At 42.0% G+C, this 19927-nt stretch overlaps 1 protein-coding gene across 1 annotated transcript in view; it reads right to left on the minus strand.

Moving 5' to 3' along the window:
* Positions 1 to 19138, minus strand: part of rwdd2b (RWD domain containing 2B) — a 93556-nt gene extending 74418 nt beyond the window's left edge. The window contains exon 1 of the mRNA XM_016249070.1: positions 18980 to 19138. The gene's annotated coding sequence lies outside the window, so the exon portion shown is untranslated. The remainder of the gene's footprint in view (positions 1 to 18979) is intronic.
* Positions 19139 to 19927: the final 789 nt, after the last annotated feature.

Raw genomic sequence — 19927 nt, forward strand, 5'->3', positions numbered from 1 at the left:
GACGTTAGTGGCTCGAAAGCAGGGCCCTTCAGAGCCCTCAGCACAGTGGGCAGATCCCATGAAGGGAAGTAGGGGGACGAGGCAGATTCAGCCTCCTGGCACCCCTTAAGAAGTGGAAAACTGCGCTGTTTCTGCCCACCGAGTGGCCCGCAATAGGGGCATAAGAGGCCGCTATAGCCACCACATAGAATTTGAGCGTGGATGGGGAGCATCCCTTATCCAGCAGCTCTTGCAGAAATGACAAAACCTCTGTCAAATCGGAAGACCAAATCGGACACCAAGTGGAGAAAAAGACCACTCAAAGGCATAGAGGCGTCTCATAGACGGGGCTCTAGCCTCTGAAATGGTGTTTAATACTCGCTCTGGGAGGCTCGAAGGCTCTCATCGAGCGGCAAGAGGTGCAGGGTCCATAGGTCGGGCCGAGGATGCCATATTTTCCCATTCGCTTGAGAGAAGAGATCCCTACCAACAGCTGAGTTAGCTCTGATAGCCACAGCTGGTTCATCCAAAGGGGGGCCACCAGGAGAACCTTGTGTTTTTGTTCCCTTACTCTCCTGATTACCTGTGGGATCAGGGCGATTGGGGAAAATCATAAAGAAGGAGGTTGGGCCAATCTTGGGCCAACACGTTCTTGGTCTTTGATAAATAAATTGGGCAGTGAGAGTTGTCTTCTGAGGCAAAGAGGTCTACCTCGGCCTCACCGAAGATCTCCCAGATCCTCTGAACCGTCTGCGGATGGATCGTCCACTCCCCTGAGGGGACACTGCTCCTTGATAACATGTCTGCTTCTTGGTTCAATATGCCCGGTATATGCACTGCTCTCAGCGAGCACAGGTTGAATTGAGCCCATTCCAGGAGGCTTTCTACCAGAGCGAAGAGACGCTTCGAGGAGAGGCCTCCCTGGCGATTTATGTAGGACACCACAGACATGTTGTCTGATCGGATTAGCACATGGTGCCCCTTTAGGACTGGCAGGAAGAACCGACAGGCTCGACATACTGCAAGCATTTCCAGGCAGTTGATGTGGAAGCCTTTTTCCCGCTTTCAACCAGTGGCCGAAAGTTGATATGCCCTCGCACAGCGCCCCCCAACCTGAGTTGGAGGCGTCTGTCGTGACAACTGTCCTTCTGCAAAACCACCCCCATGGTCACACTCTGTTCCATCCAGCGGGAGTTCTTCCAGGGGGCCAGGGCTGTTACACAGGCCTAATTCACCCTGATCTGCAGGCGTCCGTTACGCCACGCATGGGATGGAACCCGTGGTTTCAACCAGCGCTGAAGGGGGCGCATATGAAGCAGACCCAACTGTAACACTGGCGATGCCGCCGCCATGAGACCCAGCATCCTCCGAAACACTTTGAGAGGGCGAGTGGGACCAATCTCGAAGTAGGTTGCCAGCCTCCGTATGGCCAGAGCCTGTTCTGGCGTGACTACAGCTCTCATTTGGACTGAGTCGAAAATTGTTCGATATTCGCTGGCTGGGGAACAACGTACTCTTGGCAAAATTGACCCTGAGTCCCAGGCACTCTAGATGGCTGAGGAGGAGGGTCCTGTGTGATATTAATTCTGCCACCGACTGGGCCAGAACGAGCAAGTCGTCGAGGTATGCAGTCATTGAGAATGCAGATTCCCATCTGTCTCAGAGGTCCATGCACTTCGTAAAAGTGCGGGGGGGCAGAAAGTATGCATACTTCAGGTCCAGCAAAAAGAACCAGTCTCCTGAGCGAATTTGCGCAAGGATCTGTTTCAGCGTAGTCAACCTGAACGACCTTAGGTGCCTGAGATCGAGGATGGGCTGGAGGCCACCATCCTTTTTGGGGATGAGGAAGTAGCGGCTGCAAATTTGCTTATCGCCAGCAAATTAATCACCTCTGAGCGCAAGACGTGTGCGCCTTTGCTCTAAACTGAGGTGGGAACCACGCAGCTGAATTCTGGGTATTCTAGTGAATTGCAGTGAATAACCTCGTTTTATTGCCTCCAACACCCAGTCTGGCACTACAGGGATGGCCTGCCAGGCCTCAGCCCGTGTGACAAGGGGTTGGATTAAATTGAGGCTGGTCGCCGTATGGGGACACCACACTCAAAAGAGGAAATTTACTTCGCTAGACTTAATGTTGTCATAGCGAGTGCACTGCCTCAGCGTGGGCGTGGCCCAGACACATCCAATTTGAAGCTGTCAGTGATAATAATCATTAGTGACAGCATTCTCTTTTAATCTGCCTAAAAAGATCAAACCGCTCGTTAGAAGAGTTTTTGATGATCTTTGTGTAAACACTCTGGCAGATCAAAAATGCTGTACGCATTTTCTCAAATTCTCTCATAGCGGACGAGGGGAGGGGCGGGGCCGACTTCATTGAAGAAGGCGAGCCACAAGCAAAGCCGAGTGAGACATGAACTCTCGTAGTAAGAGCGGTTTGTCTCAGCAGCGCAGCCTCAGCGTGGGCGTGGCCCAGGCGAGAGGCATATTCAAATACAAAGCTGTCAGCGATATTGAATCATTGATGATAGCGTTCTGCTCCAAACCGCCTGGGAGGATTGAGCCGCTCGACAATGAGGGGCACCGATCCTCATGTGTAAACACACTGGCAGATCAAAGAGCTGCATGGAGAGTGATGCATGCGGGGGCTTTGCCGGCATTAAATCACTCAAGCCTGATCGTTCATACCAGCGAGTTCATCATTTCTACCTCCGAATAACTGGGAGGAGAGAAACACAAGAGCGGGGGAGACGGGGCTCAGCGACGCACACACAAATGCGAAGCTGCCAGCGTTTTGCTTTGATCTGCCTAGGAGGATTAAGCTTCTCATGTAACGAGGAGCGCTGATCCTCAAGCGTAACACACACTGGCAGATTAAGCACGCACGATGCGTGTCAGCATGAAATTGCTCAAGCCTGATCGCTCAACCTGCGAGTTCGCCGTTGCTTCCTCAGAGGTAACTGGGAGGAGAAAAACATGAGAGCAGGGAGGCGGGGCCGCCTTCCGCGAATGAACAGGGGCAGACTGCTTTCGTGGTAAAAGCAGCCTGTGTCTGTGAGCGCAGTCATAGTAACACTAGGGTTGGGCCGATAGACGATGCCATCGTCCATCGCCAATGGCCGACAGATATCACGATGTTAAGCTGACATCGTGATTACGTGCCCCCCACCCTCTCTCCCGCAATCCGCCGCATCGCAGTTCCATGTTCGGAAAGTAAATGAAGAGTACTACGGAAACCTTAAAGGGAATAAATACCGGCTTCCGGCTTCAACTACCGTTTGGATGTTTTTGCTTACTGCTCTGCGTTTTGCTCCCTATTTCTGTACTTTTCTTTGATTTTTACTTTTCAAACTTTTCTTTGATTTTTCTAAGATTTTTACTTCAGCAGATCAGCACAGTGCTCAAACAACATATTTATGGCACAAAAACTATGAGAGACAAAATGAGAAAAGAAATTCAGAAAATCACATTGTAGGATTTTTAAAGAATTAATTGGTAAATTCCTTGGTAAAATAAGTATTTGGTCACCTACAAACCCATTGTGTATGAAATGTGCTATACAAATAAACTTGCCTTGCCTTGCCTAAATAGCCTACAAGATGGGATGATAAAAAAATATTTAAATACTTTTTCTCACAATTATATCGTTGGGTAAGTATAGGCGACTGTATATAAATTGCGGTTATCAGGGAGCCGCTACTGAAACCGCTTTCGATTGCGCGCTCTCACTTTACTTTCACTTTTGAGATTCGCGATCACAAGGACTCTATACTATGCTGCCGTGCAAAGGCAAAAGACCGTAACTTCGATTTTTGTCGAAAATGAGTTGTTGATATTTTTGGGACATTCAAATTTATCATGTGTATAAGTATCTTGAGTCAATTTTGTTGTTTTTCCGAGAAAATAACGGGTCACCTCAACCGTAACATCGAAAAGCCCCGGAGAAACCAAGGCAGAGCACCGTAACACCAGTTACGACTCTTTCACTTTGTTTGGAATGCTCAAACTGAGTTACTGCGTTCTGACTTTGTTTAGCCATTCGTCAAAATGAAGTTGCGGTGCCGGCTTGGAGTTATACAGTGTTCTGCCTTTGTTTTACTGTCCATTAAAGTCTGCCGCATTTTAATTACGGTGTAGACAAACGAATTAGATCGTGATCTACCAAACAACTCCATGTAACAAAGCACTGTAAAGACTAGATACCTTGGCAGCAATATGTAATCATGAATAACCTTTAAATATTTTTTTTTCTTTTTGTAATGCAGATTATTCACCAGGCTGTCACTTCTAGTTGATGTCATTTCTAGCTGGACGCGTGTGGACTCGAATGTCGTAACTAGCATGATAAATCATAAAATCAGTAGCCTACTAACAGTTTGCAATTAAATCCATATCTAGGACTGAACGATTAATTGCATTTGCGATATGAGAAAACGCGATTTTTCAATCGCAGAGGCTGCGATTACACTCGGTCACGTGACACGCGAGAGTGAAGAGGTGTGTTCCACTTGAAGAGCAATCGTGTATGACATCAAAGTACGGTGAGAGAAAGCATAAGGAGACGTCCGCGCTCTCTTATAGCTCTCGCAGTACTTTGATGACACACACCCATCGGTCTAAGCAGCGCTGCTTCAAATCGAGCGCGGGTCATCAGCAGAAAAAGAAAATAAATAAAACTGTAAACAGCCAAAGGACGTAACTTAGAATGGGAGATGGATTGGTTTGTGAAAGCGAAGAGAAAAGCCATAGATGAAGTCGCACAGACCCAGGCAGGTGCTGGTCATTTAAAAGCTAAATTCATAAAATATGACGAGGCGTATCTTGCTCTCGGCTTCACTCACCGTGTCTATATCGGACGCTACAATTGTCGTGTCGCGCCACAACAGCTCTTCTACACTGGACGTGACAAAGCGACCGTTGCAAATCATTTGAACTTTGTGTCAGTATGTCATAAATAGAACAAGGCATCAGTTTAATGTCGCGCTGCATCCAGTGTACACAGCGTCACTGATTATAATGGTTCTACTGTATTTTGCCTCTCGCATCCGGTGTAGACACGGTGTTTAATGTCGTTGGTGAGGACGAAAGCCTGTGTGTGTCCTATGCCTTAGCGAACAGCATGAAACCCACAAAAAATAAATAAATAACAGAGAGAGAATAATAATAACAGTTATTCTCTCTATGCTATTTTTCAATGTTTCAAGTGACGCAGGTGTTTTTTTTTCCCCTGTAGTTTTTTTTATTAAAAAAGCATTCATTTTTCATAATGTTTAATGAAATTATTTGGTAGTCTGAGGTGGAATGAGGATTCGGGAAAGGGGGGCAGATTTTTTAAATAGGTTTAAAGGGGGGTGCGACCACAAAAATTTGAGAACCACTGGTCTAAAGTTAACAGACAGTGTTTAGTGCAGTCCACATGTTTACATATGTTTATTACAGTGACTTTGAATTACCTAAAGTAGTGTGGTAAAGCAACAGATTTGTTTTTATATTTCTGCAATCTACTTTAGTTTGTGTGATTTGTTACTGACTTTCATATTAATGTTTACACCAGCCTATTTAAACATAATTATTACATGCTTACAACATTGGAAGTTCAACAAATCAGTCAATATACTGTGATTGTAGTTGTTAAATAAAAATGTAATTCATATCAATTCATGCATCACCTAATTTCATCGTAACATATAGGCCTGGCCTACAGAAAAGAACATTTATGTTTAATCTACCTATAATAGTGTGTTGGTCATACTATACAATGATTTATAGCTTGTCTTTGTTGAATAATACAAAACATAAAGAGCTTTAAAAAAATGTGCATATTAAATCGCAATCACAATATTGGTAAAAAAAAAAAATCGCAATTAGATTATTTTTCAAAATCGTTCAGCCCTATCCATATCCTACCTTTTCTTGTAACCTGATAAAATCAATCCATGCGATGAACGTTATCGGAGATGTTTAATTCACAAGCATTCTGAGCATTATTCCTGCTTGCTGATGTTCACATCAATCCACAAATCGTTCTTTGAGGTTAGGCTATTTCATACAAGTCAACATATAAGCAATATGCTATGTCTAACTTTTTTTTTTTACGTTAATGAGCATAGCAAAAAAATTGGTATCCATGGTATCCACACACGTCTAACTTTTAGTCTGCTTGTTACGGTCAAAAAAAAAAAAAAACTTAATACAGTCACATTACTATATGCAATAGCCTATCTGAGACAGCCCATGGTCACTAGATTTTATACAGGTGTTACTATAACTGTTCTAGCTCCGCCAGCTTTAGTTTGGGTTTTGGCTCCCTCTACTGGTCATTTTGTATGCTACCGCTTGAATTTATATTATTCAGTTTCCAGGTCAGAGGGTACCATGCGCTGCACATAATAGCACAGTTTTGTTGTTGCATCATTCCATGGTATTAACAACACTTAACGAGGCACTGCCTGTAAGTAAAGTTAGATTATCGTTCATTTATGTTGTTATGCATGTATATCAAGGATTACATATGGAAATATTCGTTTTCATAATACGTGATTGTGAAATACGTAGTTCTGTGTATAGTACAAGATCTTTGAACCGCTTAAGCTCATATTAAGCATTTATTTCTGTTGTGATTTATGTTGTGTAATCATTTTGCATAATTATCTCATGTTAGATAAAATTGGACGCAACGCTTTTCATGTAACAGTTATTTATACGATCTTTGTTTTGTTTTGCAGTTTTACACATTTTACTCAGTAAATCATCTGAACTACGACTTCTTGGTGTCAAGTCAGTTTATTGAGTAGAAGTGTTTAGCTTGCTGGATACGAAGCCAGTACAATAACGATTTTGTAAATGATTATGATGATGATCATGATGATGATAAATGATGATCAGCAACCAATTATTGATAATGTGGAAGTTACTGCCTCTTGCCTTGGTATGACTTCTCACGTTTTGCAGACAATTGCAAAGGCAGAGTACATTAACATCAAAACAGGGGTAAAAATCAAGTTTGAGCTCACAATTTTTTAATGTGGATAATTTTCATTACTAAAACATCTAATTGCCAAATTTCCAGTGTCCTACCTATAATTAATTTGGCTGGAAAAGTAAAAAACTTTAAAGTCATTTTTCTCAGTTTCACACTCTAGCAAGTTAAGGTATTTTGCCTTTGTGGGGCAGTATGGAGCAGCAGTACCAACCCTCTCTCTACATTGTGAGTAAATCACTCGCATATGCGACTAATCTTCACTCTGGGCGATTAAATGATGTCTAATATTAGCCACACGACATTTGCAACAACGTCACTAGAATTTGCTCTTTTAGGGCTTACCTGCTAGAAATAAGCTATTTCAGAACCGCCGGATGGCGGCAGGGGAACAGGACCGGAACTGCTGCGACGCTGAGGCACAAAGAGAGCCGAGCAGCCGAGCAGGGGGGTCTCAGTCCAGCTGCTAGGCATGTCAATCTGAGAATCCCGTGGCGAACGCCCGCTTATATTCATGGGTTTCATGTGACGTCACACAGTGATGCGGCCGCCATTTGTAGGACCGAATTGCAATTCCGTCTGTCTGCTGTGCTGTGCTCTGGGCAAATGACAATGGATTATTTACTGGATTATTGGATGTATGGGATTCTTTTGATTAAATATTTCTCGTAAGCATAGATGCGTGTTTACATTTTAGTTAGCAAGTTCTTAATGAATCTTGCAAAAGGTTAAATTTGCGTGCGTGACTGCTGATTTGCCAGAAAACTTTCGTTATGCTCCACCTAAATCTAATAAATCAACGAGATGTTTTGATCTTTGATTTAAGTACAGTTATGTGAGTCTAGAATGTTTACGCTGCACTAAACTTACGCTGCACTGCACAAACAGATGAAGAAGAGGAGGATGATGACGGTCCAGCGCACACAAGGAGAAAGGTTTGTAGTTTTAGTTTCCACATTCTTATTTTTATGAATGTAACTGAATGTAATTACTTCAAAGATGTTAGAGTGAAGAGGACCTGTTTGTACTATTACTATTATAATTCTGTAGAAGAACGTTCTTTTAAAATAATCTCATAAATTAGATTAAATGTAACTAAATAAGATAGTTGCAGTGATTCTTACGATGGCAATGTAACGTTACTGCTGCAATAAAATGTATATGCATCAATATGTCTGAGATCATATGCAGTAGCTGTGCCCTGCTTTTACAGTTACTAAATGTAAGCAGACTTACATGTTCAGGTGCTCACCACTGCCAAAACACATGTAACTGACTACAACAAAACACAGAATCACAGTTTTGTTGCTACTTTAGTTGCTGCTTCACTTAGCATGTAGAAACATACAGGAATAACTGAATATTTAGTCTGCTTGTTACGGTCAAAAAAAAAAAAAAACTTAATACAGTCACATTACTATATGCAATAGCCTATCTGAGACAGCCCATGGTCACTAGATTTTATACAGGTGTTACTATAACTGTTCTAGCTCCGCCAGCTTTAGTTTGGGTTTTGGCTCCCTCTACTGGTCATTTTGTATGCTACCGCTTGAATTTATATTATTCAGTTTCCAGGTCAGAGGGTACCATGCGCTGCACATAATAGCACAGTTTTGTTGTTGCATCATTCCATGGTATTAACAACACTTAACGAGGCACTGCCTGTAAGTAAAGTTAGATTATCGTTCATTTATGTTGTTATGCATGTATATCAAGGATTACATATGGAAAGCTCCCTCTACTGGTCATTTTGTATGCTACCGCTTGAATTTATATTATTCAGTTTCCAGGTCAGAGGGTACCATGCGCTGCACATAATAGCACAGTTTTGTTGTTGCATCATTCCATGGTATTAACAACACTTAACGAGGCACTGCCTGTAAGTAAAGTTAGATTATCGTTCATTTATGTTGTTATGCATGTATATCAAGGATTACATATGGAAATATTCGTTTTCATAATACGTGATTGTGAAATACGTAGTTCTGTGTATAGTACAAGATCTTTGAACCGCTTAAGCTCATATTAAGCATTTATTTATGTTGTGTAATCATTTTGCATAATTACCTCATGTTAGATAAAATTGGACTCAACGCTTTTCATGTAACAGTTTATTTATACGATCTTTGTTTTGTTTTGCAGTTTTACACATTTTACTCAGTAAATCATCTGAACTACGACTTCTTGGTGTCAAGTCAGTTTATTGAGTAGAAGTGTTTAGCTTGCTGGATACGAAGCCAGTACAGTAAAAAGGCAAGCTTCTTACAAGAGTTGTATATCACAGAAGCAGAAAGCAACCGCGTTGTTGTCCACGGCATAGAGGCTAACACAACAACGGCAGTCATGGAAGATGACAAAAGTCAGTCAGTGCTATCACGACGCTCTGTGTCTTCCAGCAAGTCCACGGTCAGTATGGCAGCAACAGTGGCAAGAGCGAAGGCAGAAGCTGCACAGGCAAGAGCCTTATTTGCGAAGAGAGAAATGGACATTAAAATAGAGAAAGCTCGCCTTGAAGCAACATTGGATGTAATCGAGAAGGTGAGAGAGGCGGAAGCTGCAATGGCGGAAGCGACAGTCATGGAAGCTGCTGTCGCGGATCTAGAAATGAAAAAGTCACATCATAGTTCATCTATCCACCTTCCACAGCAAAGTCCTATGCAACGTACTGAAGAGTATGTAAAACAACACAGTGAACCTAGTGACACTATAGCAACCAAAGAGAATTCAAAGCCTGAATTAGCACAAGATATAGAGGATAATAAAGGGAGAAAGCTTTCTTCACCAGTCTATCATGTTCTGTCCTCTTGGAACGCTAGTGAATACGGTGGCAGTGAGAAAGGAGAGCAGTGCAAATCTCCTGTTCCTCAGTCATCACATGGCTTCACACGCCATTCTAAGAGTCCAGCTGCTCCAATGCCCCATTCTGGACGAAACATAAGTCATCCAACTCATCATTCTGCACATGATGCGGTCACACAAGACTTAGCGAAGTTCTTAGCACGAAATCAGCTGGTGACATCAGGGCTTAACAAATTTGACGACCGTCCCGAAAATTATCTTGCTTGGAAATCATCATTTATCAATGCCATCAAAAACCTTGATCTTTCAGCAGGTGAGAAATTTGATCTATTGATTAGGTGGTTAGGGAGAGAGTCAGCAGATCATGCCCATCGCATTAAATCTGTAAATGTAAGAAATTTACCTGCTGGTCTGGAATTGATCTGGGAGAGGCTAGATACGACCTACGGATCTCCAGAAGCTACTGAGAAAGCCCTTTTTACGAAAGTAGAGACTTTTCCAAAGATATCAGCTAAAGACCACCATAAACTCAGAGAACTAGGAGACCTGCTTTTAGAGATAGAAGCAGCTAAGAGTGGGGGTGATCTACCTGGGCTCACGTATCTAGATACGTCCAGAGGTGTTAACCCAATTGTGCAAAAGTTGCCCTTTGGATTACAGGAAAAGTGGATGATGCAGGGTTCGCATTATAAATACACATATGGGGTTCCTTTTCCTCCATTCTCCTTTTTTGTTAAGTTTGTGTGTACAGAAGCAAGAGCACGCAACGATCCGAGCTTCAACCTTTCTTCGCTCACCATAGCCTCTGGTGGAAAAGACAGGTATAGTGAAAGCCACACCCATGTTCAGAGACCTGTCTCAGTCCATAAGATGGATGTGATGACCTCCTCTAATCTGTCTCATGTCAAGAGTTTTCAGAGAGGAGCCGATGAGATCGATAAACAATGTCCAATACATCATAAGCCTCATCCTCTCAAGAAATGCAGAGGCTTTAGAGAGAAACCACTAGAGGAAAGGATGAAGATTCAAAAGGAGCTGTCCGTCTGTTATAGATACTGCTCATCGAACAAACACATCGCTAAGAATTGTGATGTGTCAATCAAATGCTCTGAGTGCGAGAGTGACAAACACCTGGCTGCTCTCCACCCAGGCCCATCACCATGGCGTTCTGATTCTATACCTCCTTTACAGCACGGCGGGGAGAGTGAAGAGTCCTGTGGTGGTGACATGTCATCAAAATGCACCAAGGTCTGTGGCAAAGGGTTTAGTGAGAAGTCATGTGCTAAAATATGTCTGATAAATGTTTATCCTGCTGGAAGCCCTGACAAAAGCAAACGGATTTACGCCATCACAGACGAGCAGAACAACAGATCTCTGGCGAGGTCAGAGTTTTTCGACATGTTCAATGTTCAAGGGACCTGTGCTTTATAAACATTGAAAACATGTGCTGGAGTCATTGAAGCAGTCAGAGTATCACAAAAAGAGCGCAAGGGTTCATCATCGAGTCTGCAGATGGTGAGATTAGTTTTTCACTTCCTACTCTTATCGAATAGTATGCCAGACAACAGAGACGAAATACCAACTGCTGCTGCCGCTCTGCATCATAGTCATTTAAAAGTAATAGCAGACAAGATACCACCCATGGATCCAAATGCTGAAATACTGCTCCTGCTAGGAAGAGACATAATAAGAGCGCATAAAGTTCGCAGACAACTCAACGGTCCTCATGATGCGCCGTATGCACAAAAATTGTGGGAAACGTGTGTCTAGGGAAGTGTCACAAGTCCTCTCCAGTGAACTGCATAAGAACACACATCTTAGAGAATGGCAGACCAATCTATTTCAATCCATGCAATAATCACATTGTACTGAAGGAGAAGTTTAATGAGAAAACCCAGTTACAAAAACCGTCAGGCTTATCCAGCTGCAGAATTCATTCAGTCTTTCAGCAGACCGAGGATGACAATAAATTTGCACCTTCAATTGAGGACGAAATATTCCTGGACATAATGGAAAAGAAATTCTCCAAGGACTCAAGTAACAGCTGGGTGGCACCACTACCATTTCGTGAGTCAAGGAGATGCTTGCCCAACAACAGAGAGTACGCTGTTAAACGTTTCATGTCTCTACGTCGCAACCTTGATAAACGGCCAAAGATGAGAGAGGATTTTACAGAATTCATGCAGAGAATACTCGACAATAACCATGCAGAGCTAGCACCTCCTTTACAAGATGGCCAGGAGTGCTGGTATCTTCCATCGTTTGGCGTGTATCATCCCAAAAAGCCAGAGCAAATTCGAGTTGTCTTTGACTCTAGTGCAAAGTTTGATGGGATATCTCTAAACGACGTACTGCTGTCAGGACCAGACCTTAATAACAGCCTGTTAGGGGTCCTCTTAAGATTTCGAAAAGATCCTGTTGCCATCACAGCCGACATACAGCAGATGTTTCACTGCTTCTTGGTTCGGGAGGACTGCCGTGATGTTTTGCGCTTTCTATGGCATCGTGATAACGATCTGACTAAGGAGGTCGTGGACTACAGGATGCGAGTTCACGTATTTGGCAACAAACCTTCACCAGCAGTGGCCATTTATGGAACACGTAGAGCTGCCAGAGAAGAAGAAAAGGAATACGGCAGTGATATAAGGAAATTCATTGAACAAAATTTTTATGTAGATGACGCCTTGAAGTCGTTTCCTACAGAGGAGGAGGCAACTGATGTACTCAAAAGGACACGGGAGGCACTTGCAGTCTCAAACATCAGACTCCATAAAATTGCAGCAAACAGAGCCAAAGTAATGGATGCCTTTCCGAATGAAGACTTGGCAAAGGATATCAAATATCTTGATCTCTCCACGGACGACTTACCTGAGCAGAGAAGTTTAGGGGTACAGTGGAATCTAATGTCAGACACGTTCACCTTCCAGGTGCCTAACACTGAAAAGCCATACACGCAAAGAGGAGTGCTTTCAACAGTGAATAGCTTATTCGATCCTCTTGGATTCCTGGCACCAATCACAATTCAGGGACGTCTACTTTTAAGAGAACTCTCATTGGAAACACAAGAGTGGGACACACCACTACCTGAGAACAGACATGACGAGTGGACGCGGTGGTGTGATTCACTGCAAGACTTGAGAAATATGAGCATTCCACGAATGTATGTAACCATTCCTCTTTCTGAAGCCAAACACACTGAAATATGTGTCTTCTCAGATGCCCCCATGAAAGCTACCTCAGCTGTAGCATACTTGAGAACCTCTGATCAGAAAGGCAATACAGAGGTTGGCTTTATCCTGGGCAAAGCTAGGTTAGCCCCAAAGTCTAATCTCTCAGTACCTAGGCTAGAATTATGTGCTGCAGTCCTAGCTGTCGAAATGTCTGAACTCATCACGGATGAGATTAATCTAAAACCTGACAGAATAAGGTTCTATACAGATAGTAAAGTAGTGTTAGGTTACATCTATAACGAGTCCAGAAGATTTCATGTATATGTGAGCAACAGAGTGCATCGCATCAGACAATCTACTCAGCCTGAACAATGGAAGTACGTGTCCTCTGAGCAAAATCCTGCCGATCACGGCTCTCGTTCTGTTTCATCTGCCAAGCTTGAGACCACAAACTGGCTCACAGGACCTTCATTTTTGCACCAGTCAGCAGAGCAGCTTTTCGAGTGCCCGCACTCATACGACCTTGTTGACCCAGAGGAAGATGTTGAAATTCGCTCAGAGGTTCATGTCTTCTCTATCCACATCAAAGTGGATCAGTTAAGTACTAGAAGATTTGAACGATTCTCAAAGTGGACCACAGTCGTCAGAGCCGTTGCTCGACTGCATCATATTGTCTGTTGTTTCAGTAAACCAAGGGATGATAGTCGGTGCACTGGTTGGCACTTGTGCTCAAAGGGCCTAGCTGTAAGCAATCTTCTGAAGGCAGAGGAAATAATTATCAAGAGTGTACTACACGAAGTGTATCAGGAGGAGCTGAAATGCATCACTTCCACAGGTGAAATTCCCTCACATAGTTCACTTTTAAAGCTGAATCCAGTCATTGATAGCAATGGGCTGCTAAGAGTTGGCGGCCGCATCAGGCAAGCAGAGCTAGGAGATAAAGAAATAAATCCCCTCATCCTCCCAGCTCACCATCACATCACAGCCCTACTGTTCAGACATTTCCATGAACGTGTGCAGCATCAGGGCAGACATCTGACTGAGGGCAGCATAAGGTACAATGGCTTTTGGATAATTGGAGCTAAGAGATGCATTAACAGTATCATCCAGAAATGTGTCACCTGCCGTAAATTAAGAGGAAAAATAGAGGAACAACAGATGGCCGACTTACCAGTGGAAAGACTGCAGATGGATCCACCCTTTTCCTATGTTGGTTTAGACGTGTGTGGGCCATGGGAGGTGATCACACACCGCACAAGGGGTGGCCAAGCCAATAGTAAGAGGTGGGCAGTGTTGTTCACGTGCATGTGTACCAGAGGAGTTCACATTGAGGTGATTGAGTCAATGACTTCTTCAAGTCTCATCAATGCTCTCAGGAGATTCTTTTCTATCAGAGGTCCAGCCAAGCAACTGCGCTCCGACTGTGGGATGAATTTCGTTGCTGCCTCTAGAGAGCTTAAAATGAGTGAGAATGAACAAACAGCAGTGAGAGAATATCTCCTTGAGCAAAGATGTTCCTGGGTGTTCAATCCAACACACTCGTCTCATATGGGTGGTGCCTGGGAACGTATTATTGGAATAACCAGACGAATCCTGGATTCAATGCTCCTGAAAGACAGGTACACAGCTCACCCATGAGGTACTAGTGACATTCATATCTGAAGTGACAGCCATCATTAATACACGGCCTCTAGTCCCAGTCTCCACAGATCCTGAATGTCCCTTCATTCTAACACCTTCCATGCTTCTGACACAAAAAGCTGGTAATCTCCCGACTTTACCAGAAGATTTCAGTAAGAAGGACATGTTCCAATGCCAGGGGAAACGGGTACAAGCCCTAGCAGAAACATTCTGGAATAGGTGGAGAAAAGAGCATCTTGGAACTCTTCAGAGCCATCGCAAATGGTTTCACAAGTATCCAAACATCGAAGAAGGGGACATTGTTCTACTCAAAGACAAACAAGTCAAAAGGAATGAGTGGCCAATGGGGATAACGGTGAAGGCTATTCCTAGTTCAGATGGTCTACTGAGAAAAGTAGAAGTGAAGACTGTTCAGCATGGGACAACGAAAGTGTATCACAGACCCATATCTGAATTAGTATACCTCTTTTCTTCTGACCAGACTATATAGGCTAGTAACTGTTAGTATTAATGGTATTTTTGAGATACCAGACGGGGAGTGTTCTGGCTCCGCCAGCTTTAGTTTGGGTTTTGGCTCCCTCTACTGGTCATTTTGTATGCTACCGCTTGAATTTATATTATTCAATTTCCGGGTCAGAGGGTACCGTGCGCTGCACATAATAGCACAGTTTTGTTGTTGCATCATTCCATCGTATTAACAACACTTAACGAGGCACTGCCTGTAAGTAAAGTTAGATTATCGTTGATTTATGTTGTTATGCATGTATATCAAGGATTACATATGGAAATATTCGTTTTCATAATACGTGATTGTGAAATACGTAGTTCTGAGTATAGTACAAGATATTTGAAATGCTTAAGCTCATATTAAGCATTTATTTATGTTGTGTAATCATTTTGCATAACTTTCTCATGTTAGATAAAATTGGACGCAACGCTTTTCATGTAACAGTTTATTTATCCGATCTTTGTTTTGTTTTGCAGTTTTACACATTTTACTCAGTAAATCATCTGAACTACGACTTCTTGGTGTCAAGTCAGTTTATTGAGTAGAAGTGTTTAGCTTGCTGGATACGAAGCCAGTACAATAACGATTTTGTAAATGATTATGATGATGATCATGATGATGATAAATGATGATCAGCAACCAATTATTGATAATGTGGAAGTTACTGCCTCTTGCCTTGGTATGACTTCTCACGTTTTGCAGACAATTGCAAAGGCAGAGTACATTAACATCAAAACAGGGGTAAAAATCAAGTTTGAGCTCACAATTTTTTAATGTGGATAATTTTCATTACTAAAACATCTAATTGCCAAATTTCCAGTGTCCTACCTATAATTAATTTGGCTGGAAAAGTAAAAAACTTTAAAGTCATTTTTCTCAGTTTCACACTCTAGCAAGTTAAGGTATTTTGCCTTTGTGGGGCAGTATGGAGCAGCAGTACCAACCCTCTCTCTACATTGTGAGTAAATCACTCGCATATGCGACTAATCTTCACTCTGGGCGATTAAATGATGTCTAATATTAGCCACACGACATTTGCAACAACGTCACTAGAATTTGCTCTTTTAGGGCTTACCTGCTAGAAATAAGCTATTTCAGAACCGCCGGATGGCGGCAGGGGAACAGGACCGGAACTGCTGCGACGCTGAGGCACAAAGAGAGCCGAGCAGCCGAGCAGGGGGGTCTCAGTCCAGCTGCTAGGCATGTCAATCTGAGAATCCCGTGGCGAACGCCCGCTTATATTCATGGGTTTCATGTGACGTCACACAGTGATGCGGCCGCCATTTGTAGGACCGAATTGCAATTCCGTCTGTCTGCTGTGCTGTGCTCTGGGCAAATGACAATGGATTATTTACTGGATTATTGGATGTATGGGATTCTTTTGATTAAATATTTCTCGTAAGCATAGATGCGTGTTTACATTTTAGTTAGCAAGTTCTTAATGAATCTTGCAAAAGGTTAAATTTGCGTGCGTGACTGCTGATTTGCCAGAAAACTTTCGTTATGCTCCACCTAAATCTAATAAATCAACGAGATGTTTTGATCTTTGATTTAAGTACAGTTATGTGAGTCTAGAATGTTTACGCTGCACTAAACTTACGCTGCACTGCACAAACAGATGAAGAAGAGGAGGATGATGACGGTCCAGCGCACACAAGGAGAAAGGTTTGTAGTTTTAGTTTCCACATTCTTATTTTTATGAATGTAACTGAATGTAATTACTTCAAAGATGTTAGAGTGAAGAGGACCTGTTTGTACTATTACTATTATAATTCTGTAGAAGAACGTTCTTTTAAAATAATCTCATAAATTAGATTAAATGTAACTAAATAAGATAGTTGCAGTGATTCTTACGATGGCAATGTAACGTTACTGCTGCAATAAAATGTATATGCATCAATATGTCTGAGATCATATGCAGTAGCTGTGCCCTGCTTTTACAGTTACTAAATGTAAGCAGACTTACATGCTGTAATTGCATGATTTTGTAAATAAATTGTTTTGTAAATACATTTTCCTCATGCCAGCTTGGTCAAGCTAGTTATTTAATGGACTTTAAAATTGCTTTCATAATAATGAGATGTTTATAGATTTGTTAAGTCATGTTATTTATGTATTATAATCTATATAATTAAAATTAAAGTAAACGTTTTGTTTAGGTAACGTTATTAATTTTAAATGAAATATTAATGAACAGTACAGTAGATATATAAATGCAACTGTGCTAAGTCTGGCGTGTTGCGCAACGGGCCGAGTCCGGCTTAGATGCCGCAGTGTCGGCAAGTTACGGCTGTCGCATCTGGTCCGGTTGATTCGGCCCAGAATCTGAAAGTGAGTACGCAAGCATCCAGGCCGGGTGCTGCAGATGTAACCGGTCCGATGGACAAGTCTCTTAACAGGTGAAAATTTAACTGAAAATGGCCCGAGTGTACGGAGAGGGATTGTGTATGAGGTAGATGTAAATAGCCAGCAAACGTCAGTTTTCCCTAGACTTTAGTCAGTTCGCTTGACAGAAAATAAGGATCTAATCCTAAAGTGTCTATTTTTTTAAATACCATTGTTTTCTGTTGTTGTTTAAGTGTTATTTTGGTTTCTGATCACCAAGGAGAGGCTACGCAAGGTCCTAAAGATGGCGGCCGCAACAAAAAAAGTCACGTGACTGAAACCCATGAATAGCCAGATGCCCTGCCCATTCTGGCGGGCTTCGTCCCCATAGCCTCATGCAGCTCCACTGCCGAGCCATTGGTTCGTTTTTAATACACTGCATGAATTATGAGTTTCACTGTGTGATTGAAAAAAGGCTTCAGTTCTGGAGGTAAAAAGGCTTTTTCCCATAGCATCTTAAGGAAGACGCAGTACGAGTGTAGTATCGAAAGGGAACAAATTTTGCACAGGCTTCTGAACAGGGCTCTCAAGTCTCATGCATTAACATTTTGCATGTCAGTATCCAAACAAACTATTGACATTTGTTAACAATGTGAGCACTAAAAATCCATACAAAACAAAAGTAGTTTATCGGCTGCACTACTGCGCTTGCGTTTATGCTGTCATCGGACCAACAATCGACCACGTGTGTTACAACATCCACTATGTAATGTGGTGGTTCTCAAATATTTTTTGGCCAATGCCCCCTACCATTATCCTATTCCCTTACTAAAATGACGGTAAAGACATCAATAATGTTAATAAAAATAATATTTTAAATACTTTCAAAATTAACATTTCTATTTTCCATTTCATATTTATATTTCAATCTTTCTGTTAACAAATATCTAATAATAATAAGAAATGTTTCTTATATATAAAAGTTATTTAGCATTTTTCATCAAATAAACTCTTATTGACTTCATTCAAAACCATAAATTTTTTTTTTTTTTTTTTTAAACCGTGCTGACCTTTTCTTTCCCAAGTTCCAGCTCGTAAATCGTTGGTGCAAACGACCCCCAAATACACCGCCCCTTTCGAAATACTGATTTCATAACCTTGAGAAATGCAATCATGCTACAAACTGCAGCAACTGTAGCTTTATTTTAAAACCTTCAAATATGCTAATGCTAACAAATGAGCTTTTATAACAGTAAAAGCTCTTCATGTAAATATAGACTTCACTTTATGTGTTTAAATAGTAAAGGTTTATGTTGAACTTTATTTTATATACAGGTACTGTATAAAGAAGTGCCTAAAATATTGAATTAAATGTGTTTCTGTTGTTACATGAAAAGAAGAAAAACATCTTATATGCAATAAATCCACCTCATTTATGGTAATGTATGCGAATATTGTGCAAGCGCCACTACGGGAAGCAGAAAGTGTCCGACCAACTCCTCTCGCCGATTGGTTAAATCAAGCCGCAGCCGAAGTCGAACATGCATCGAGTTTTCTGAAATAGACGGGGCACAGCCATACCTTATTCAGCACCAATCACAGCCATTCGACATTTATCTTGTGGATTACAATTGGAGATTGTAACTGACAGGAAAACTCGAATGTTCTTCTTCTTCTTCTTCTTCTTCTTCTTCTTCTTTCAAATTTAACGGCGGTTGGCATCCATCTTCTTGGTGCATTACCGCCCTCTTCTGCTCCGGAGTGTGGATCAGATAATAGGTTATCTATTCCCTTTTCCAACTAAAACTTACCCATCACTCACATTGTATCCCTCACATTAATATCCACACACACACCACACATCAAATCCTGCCTAAAACCCCCGATTCCCTTAATAAAGGAATCAATATTCTACTCTGTGCCCTATTTACTGTACTTAGTAACCCTTGTAATGTGATCTCCTGCACCCCAATCTCCCTTAGTTTATTCTTCATTACCTGCCTCTGTGTTTCATATCTCTTACAAGTCATGATTATGTGCTCCACTGATTCCTCTTCTCGACATCCCTCACACAACCCTGTCTGGTGCTTCCCTATCATCTTTAGTGTTTTATTCAGTGAACAATGTCCCAACCTTAACCTAGTCATCACCGCATCTTCTCTCCTAGGGCTGCACGATTAATCAAATGTGATTGTCATACGCATTTTGATAGTAATGCCGGTTCTGTAATCAGCAGGAAATCATCATCACGGGCTTTCAGATGGAGCAGAATTTACTACACATAGCCGTAGTTCACTGACAAGTTACGCAAAAAAATCACAGACGATTTTATTGCGCAATTCTGAAATCGAAGAAATCGTTCGCGATAATGACAGCTGTTTGCATAGCTTCTCAGTGAACTACGGCTCTGTGAAGTAAATGCTGCTCCATCTGAAAGCATGTGAAAATACCCCATTTAATAACATATTTTTACTCCAAACTCGCATCATAACGTCAGTCGAGCGTTTGAAATAAATCCTTCTGTGAGAT

This window comes from Sinocyclocheilus grahami, unplaced genomic scaffold (assembly GCF_001515645.1).
Source record: "Sinocyclocheilus grahami isolate Dianchi unplaced genomic scaffold, SAMN03320097.WGS_v1.1 scaffold908.1, whole genome shotgun sequence".
Taxonomy (NCBI): Eukaryota; Metazoa; Chordata; class Actinopteri; order Cypriniformes; family Cyprinidae; genus Sinocyclocheilus; species Sinocyclocheilus grahami.